Source organism: Diabrotica virgifera, chromosome 3 (genome assembly GCF_917563875.1).
Source record: "Diabrotica virgifera virgifera chromosome 3, PGI_DIABVI_V3a".
Lineage (NCBI taxonomy): Eukaryota > Metazoa > Arthropoda > Insecta > Coleoptera > Chrysomelidae > Diabrotica > Diabrotica virgifera.
Window position 1 is genome coordinate 256420415 of NC_065445.1, and position 7389 is coordinate 256427803.

Consider the following 7389-nt stretch of genomic DNA (forward strand, 5'->3'; position numbering starts at 1 on the left):
GAATTTTTAAACTGACCGTTAGTACAGGTGGCCGGTGTTTGCAGGGGGCCGGTAACACAGGTTTTACTGTAGTTTAAATCGAAAAGATTAAATCTTAATTCAAAATTGTATATACAATTATTACAATTATAAACAAACTAAGTATATAGTTTAATATCCAAAACATGTTTTTGATTTTATGTAATGTAATGAAAATCTTATTTGTAAATTATTGGTTACAATGTTTAACAATAGGAAATATTCAAGAATAAATAAAGTAAAAGTTTAATCCTAACAACACAAAACATTCCAGGAATATAGGTACTACATGGTATAGGGACCTTGGGTACTACCGTTCTATTCCGTGAACATCTATCCGATTAAATTATGGGTGGAAAGTTACCTACCACAAGATATTCTATGAACATAGTACAATGTCTTCCTGGAGGGGTAAAATTTTCCATTACAAGATTTTAAGAGAGGCCATTTACTGTTCAATTTGCGTTCATTTTCAAATTTGCCGCGCGAGTATCTATGTAGCGTCGCGTGGTCATTGGTCATCACATATTTCATTTTCATAAGATGATAACCGATAACCTAAAAATTTAGTAAAAATTTTGATTGGAAAAAAATGCATCGATAAGGGGGTGTGGGAAATGGAAATTAGTGGCTTTTCTGCTGTACTGTCTGCTAGTCAAATCACACAACACTTTTTTCTATGCTGCTAGTTTTTGCTCTGGGCTCTGGCTGGATCTCTTGTTTAAACAATTTTGTAAGTATTATAAAATCCGTTTTCCGATTTTTAATTGTAAAGAATAGAAAAATTACCCTTCATTTTAATTTTTTTTAGAATCAGCTGAAAGTGGCCTACAAAAAAAAACCAAGAAGGAAATGTATAGCCTTGTGGCTATGAAAGGCAAAAGAGAGATATAAAAAGTGTATTGGCTAGTTGGAAGAAAGTCCACATTGTCCATGCATAATAAGTTATTACTTTATCAACAAATATCAAGAAGATAGCAGGGTCACGAGCAACAACTTCATAAGTTCAAGAATATCGAGGAAATCCAGCTCCTCGATACTACTGGGCAAACTAGAAGATTGAAGAGGACAAAGCCTTTTGAACTAGTTTGAGTGATAGGTGATAGTGAAAAACGGAGCATAGTGCTTGTGTGCTGTGCCTGTGTATGTTAGAATAGTGCACGATCTTGTTAGATTAGATAAGAGACGCTATGGGGTAAGCTCTTCATTTTAAGAAACAGTAGTAATTTAGGTTAAATTAAAATTGCTCATTGGTCAGTTATGACCAGATTGTTTTTTTATGTTTGGCAAAAAGGACTTAAGTCAGAATTGCACATTGATAATGTTTTGATGATTTCTGGACCAGAAAAAAACTGTTGTAGATGTAAACTGTATGTACAGTAGAATCTACTACAGTACTGTAGAAATCATCAAAACATTATCGATGTGCAATTCTGACTTAAGCCCTTTTTCCCAAACATCAGAGAATTGTAATGTATAATAATTCTCCTATCTGCTTTTTCATGAATTTTGTAGGAGATGAAAAACCATTTTTAGGATCATCTGCTTTCACATGTAAATTTTGACATGTTTTGTAGTAAATAGATAGTTGAATTTACTACAAAACATGTCAAAAAATATATGAAAACAGGAGGTGACTATAAAAAAAGTTTTTAGTCTCTCTTACAAAACTCATGAAAAAACAAATCGGAGGTATGTCACATCAGTGACTATATCCAGGGAATGTCTAAAAAATATACTTTGATGTCCCAAGAACCAAATATAACCTACAGTCCATCTAATTTACTTACTGTTGCATGTCATTGCCAGAGATCTAAGTTGACATAGTTGCCAAAGTATAAAAAGATCCTGAATCCATTTTAAATCAAATATATCACATAATTATTGTAAACGTGGATTATACAACAAAACAAATTAATATTCAATGTAAATAAGTAAAAACTTAAGAAATAGAGAACAAGAATTAAGTTATAATCTTTTAAGATTTGCAGTGCAAGAGTTTTTGCACTGCATTGTTAATAATTAAAAAACGGCTCCGAACTCTTGGCAAAAAGCTGGTAGGTTTCTTTGTATAAGTTTGTCTACAATAACAACTAAAAAAGTTGTCAGATACCTCGATTATTCCAAGTCGTTATAAAATTAGGTGAAATTTATATTTTTATAGTAGAGGATCTTTTTATAGTAAAGTAAATAATAAAAACAGTAAATATAATAAATAAAACAGATACTTATAGTAAAGAATATAAACAAATATGAAGTGTCATCACCGTAACTGTCAAATAAATGTTACCAATTTATTCTAAAATGTCACCTTCGTTCGATTACAGTTACAGTGTGATCCGAACAAATCTGCTTCATAAAAACGCTTTATACAAATTAAATGAAACATATCATTGTGTATTTCTTTAGGTTAACATTAATAGAAATCTTCAAATATTATTTCTACGCGTATATAATAAAATATGTCTAGTGGCTGTAATTCCATTGTACTCGGCAAAGTGATTCTAAAAAAGAACACACCTACCGCCTAAATATTTCAGTTAAAATAAATAACAGTTAGTAAATTAGACGAAGTATGTAGATATATACAGGGTGTAACAAAAATACAGGTAATAAATTTAATCACATATTCTGGGACCAAAAATAGTTTGATTGGACCTAACTTACCTTAGTACAAATGTGCACACAAGAAAAGTTACAGCCCTTTGAAGTTATATATATATATATATATATATATATATATATATATATATATATATATATATAAAATAGCACTAAGGGCCTTAGAGGCCCATGGCTTGAAAAGTTTGTTTTTTTCTTCATTTTCACGTTTCTTTATGTACTGAGATCTTCTCTGGCTTGATATGTGATTTTTCTCCATTCCTTCCTGTTATTCATTTTTCTTTTCTGACCCTGTAGCACCATTCTTTCCAAATCTTTTTCGACCTATTGCTTCCATCTATTTTTCGGCCTTCCTCTTCTCTTTCTTGAAGCTGTAGTGTAGTTTAGTACCATTTTTGGAGTCCTCGTGTTTGGCATCCTTTCAATGTGACCGCTCCATCTAAGTCTCTGTGCCTTTATCACTCATTTGAAGTTACAAGATGAAGTGATTTTTTCCAATATATCGAAAACTATTAGAGATTTTTTATTGAAAATGGACATGTGGCATTATTATGGCAGCAGTATCTTACGAAAAAACTATAGTAAAATTTGGACACCCCATAAAAATATTTTGGGGGTTTTGTTCCTTTAAACCCCCCCAAACTTTTGTGCACGTTTCAATTTAATTATTATTGTAGTACCATTTAAACACAACGTTTTAAAAACTTTTTTGCCTCTTATTGCTTTTTCGAAAAGTCAATTTTTATCGAAATATTTTGAATATTTGTCAAATCCACCACATATTTGTATATGGTTAAGTACGATTATGGAGACTTGGTAATAATATGCAGACTTATTTATGCTTTACATTTTTAGGTATATTTTGAACCATATTAAAAAAGAAGCCAGATCTCGATAAAATGTGCCTTATCGAAAAAATACAAAGAGGCAAAAAAGTTTTAAAAACATTCTGTTTAACTAATGGTACCTCAGTAATAGTTTAATTGGAACGTACACAAACATTTGGGGGGTTTAAAGGAACAAAACCCACATAAAATTTTTATGTAGACATGTTAAAAAAGAAGTCGCAACTCGATAAAAACTGCCTTATCTGAAAAATACTAAGAAACAAAAATATTGAATTTAACTAATGGTACCACAATAATAAAATTGAATTGGAACGTACACAAAATTTTGGGAGGATCTAATAAGGGATCAAGACCCCCATAAAATTTTTATGAGGTGCACAAAATTTCACCATAATTTTTCTTTAAGATATTCCTGCCATAATACTGCCACATGTCCATTTTCAATAAAAAATCGCTAATAATTTTCGATATAATCGAAAAAATCGATTTTCATTTTGTAATTTCAAAGGGCTGTAACTTTTTTTATGTGCATATTTGTACTAAGGTAAGTTAGGTTCATTCGAACTATTTTTGGTCCCAGAATATGTAATTTAATTTATGACGTGTATTTTTGTTACACCCTGTATATACAACCGATTACGCACCACCTTAAAAATTGGGCATTTTTGATGTCTCGAATTTCCTAAACCTGTTGTTGCATCTAAGTGATTTTTTTATAATATTCTAGCCTAGGCCCTAGGCTATAGGTTAAGTACCTCCTTATGCTTGTCATGCACGGGGAGCTATACTGTAATATATATTATATCACATCGCACTCTATAGTAATGAGTGAGCCTGCACATACGGAACCATTTGTTTCCTGTCTGCAGGCTCACTCATTACTATAGAGAGCGATATGATATAATGTACATATATTACAGCATAGCTCCCTGTGCATGACAAGCTTAAGGAGGTAACCTATAGCCTAGGCTATATTATAAAAAAATCACTTAGATGAAACAACAGGTTTAGGAAATACGAGACATCAAAAATACCCCATATTTAAGGTGGTGCGTTAATTTCTTGGAGAAGTGTATTGTAATTTAATGTAAATAATGTAATATCCAATAATTGTAATTTAATATAAGATGTAATATAAGTTCCTTAAAAAATATATTTTTTATTTCCCACGACATTAGATGGATGTTCGGCAGCAAGACATTGGACCAAACTGGGACGTCCTATGAAGGCCAATTGACGTCCACCGAACGTCCCTTCGGATGTTAAGTGGACCTCCATTGGGCGTTTGGCAACGTGGCATTTGGACCAAAATTGGACGTCCTGTTAAGGTCCAATTCACGTCCCCTAGAACATCCGGTTAAGGTCCAATTTACTTCCGATTAAGGTCCAATTTACGTCCGATTAAGGTCCCATTTACGTCCGATTAAGGTCCAATTTACGTCCTATTAAGGTCCAATTTACGTCCGATAAGGTCCAATTTACGTCCGATTAAGGTCCAATTTACTTCCGATTAAGGTCCAATTTACGTCCGATTAAGGTCCCATTTACGTCCGATTAAGGTCTAATTTACGTCCTATTAAGGTCCAATTTACGTCCGATAAGGTCCAATTTACGTCCGATTAACGTCCCATTTACGTCCGATTAAGGTCCAATTTACGTCCTATTAAGGTCCAATTTACGTCCGGTTAAGGTCCAATTTACGTCCGATTAAGGTCCCATTTACGTCCCATTAAGGTCCAATTTACGTCCTATTAAGGTCCAATTTACGTCCGATTAAGGTCCAATTTACGTCCGATTAAGGTCCAATTTATGTCCGATTAAGGTCCAATTTACGTCCGATTAAGGTCCAATTTACGTCCGATTAAGGTCCAATTTACGTCCCCTAGGACGTCCGATCAAGGTCCAAATTACGTCCGATTAAGGTCCAATATACGTCCCCTCGGACCTTAGATGGACGTCCAATGGACGTTCGGTAGCGCGACATTTGGACCAAAATAGGACGTATAAAGGACGTTCCTCGGACGAAAACGGACGTCCAATGGACGTCCCTAAAGTCCGTGAAGGACGTCCAATGGACGTCCATTGGACGTCCTTGTGCTATTAGGGATTCTACATCAAAAGTCATGAGAGAATACTTGTAGAGAATTAAAATCTGTATTAAAATCAAAAGTTAAAATTGTTTACGATTTAAATGCATTCCAAAATTTTGAAAAATATGATACATTTGCCACAATAGGTATGCGTGTAAAAGTAAGGCCACACGTTACTATTTAACTGACAGTGCTCACACCATTGACTGAATAAAAAAATCTTTATTATTAATCCTTTCTCCGCAACTGAGCGTATCTTATCAATTGTATTGTTTTTAAACAATAGATGATAAAATAAAAATATTGACAGTTCAAAAATATGAACATTATTGCATTGTGTGTGGCCTAAGTTTGGGCTGAAAACTAAAATGTATTACATTTTTACAAAATTTTGGAATATGTTTAATTACGTAGACCAATTTTAACAGTTATTTCCAATACAGATTTCAATCCTCTACAAATAGTTTCTAATGTCTTTTGATGTACAATAATTATTATTATTGGGGAAGCTGGAATTCAACAGTTCAGAATTTTACATTGAGTTAATGCAAAATTTTGACGCATGTCAAAATTCTCAATGTGTTTTAATTGTATTCATTTTTTTCGAATCCTGAGAAAACTAATAAATATTTTTGAAAAATTTAAACTCAGAATGAAAGACTACATTATTACCGAGGGCTGAAAGTCCCTGAAAACTTCTATAATGTTTATTTTAATAAGTTACAGGGCTGAAAATAAAAGAGAAGTGTGATATTTAATTTCAAATATTTCATTCAATAGAATCTGCTTGTTTATTCTAAGGGTCTTTCCGCCCTCGGTAATAATGTAATATTGCATCCTGCGTTTAAATTTTTCTAAAATACTTGGTTTTCTCAGGATTCGAAAAAAATCATATTACGATTCAAATGACAGTAAACTCTCGTGACGTAATATCACCCTTAATGTTCATTGGTTATAGTCGATTTAGGCAACCGTAGTAATGTCTAAGAACCGTGATATACACCAGTGATGTGGGCAATAGGGCTTTTCATTCACAGTCATTTGTTTCGAGCTTCTGTCATGTGTCACATAATATTGATATATCTGCGACATACGTTATTGGTATATTCAATATTACAAACAAAAGACGTATGACGTAGAGATATTAATATTATGTGACACATGACAGAAGCTCGAAACAAATGACAATCGATGAAAAGCCCTATAACGTATGACGTAGATATATTAATATTATGTGACACATGACAGAAGCTCGAAACAAATGACTGTGAATGAAAAGCCCTGTTAATAAGCCATAATAATTTTACTTTAGAATTAAGTTTACTTGACGATTAGATGTACACTATTCGGAGGTCTAAAAAAATTTGTAATTGTATTATCGAATAAAAATATATTTTTTAGTTTTCTTTTATGAGACTATTAAATAAACAAAATTGATAATAGTTATTAAGTCATGTAATAACCTAAGAATAAAATATCTTCATAGCATTCTATTTTTGTGGATACTTCTACATGAACTAATTCAAGAACTAAATGAAAAAAAACTACTCAAGTACCGTTCAAAGGTATTTGTTATTAGTTATCCAGTGTTTGGTGCACTAAATAATGCGTTAAAACATAGTCTAGGTCTAAGAATATCCTTTTAATTTAAATATGAGGTACAGTAGGTGGGTGTAAATACGATAATAAAGAGAGCGACTGAAATAGATGATGGTCTTGTAGTGCGCTTCCAACTTATATTTTCGGAGAAATCAAGGAATTCCATATTAGGGCACTATTCCATATTTGGTTACTTACCTCTACATTTGCTT

General features: G+C 32.5%; 1 long non-coding RNA gene across 5 annotated transcripts; it reads left to right on the top strand.

The window, feature by feature from the left end:
- The first annotated feature begins 419 nt into the window (after positions 1–419).
- LOC126882401 (uncharacterized) lies at positions 420–5582 on the top strand. Of its 5 annotated transcripts, XR_007697325.1 has the most exons (4): positions 420–751; positions 830–4916; positions 4982–5047; positions 5135–5582. It is a non-coding gene; the product is annotated as an uncharacterized LOC126882401 (long non-coding RNA). The 5 variants fall into 5 exon arrangements; XR_007697322.1 differs by having other exon boundaries at positions 830–5047; XR_007697323.1 differs by lacking the exon at positions 4982–5047 and having other exon boundaries at positions 830–4981; positions 5179–5582.
- Positions 5583–7389: the final 1807 nt, after the last annotated feature.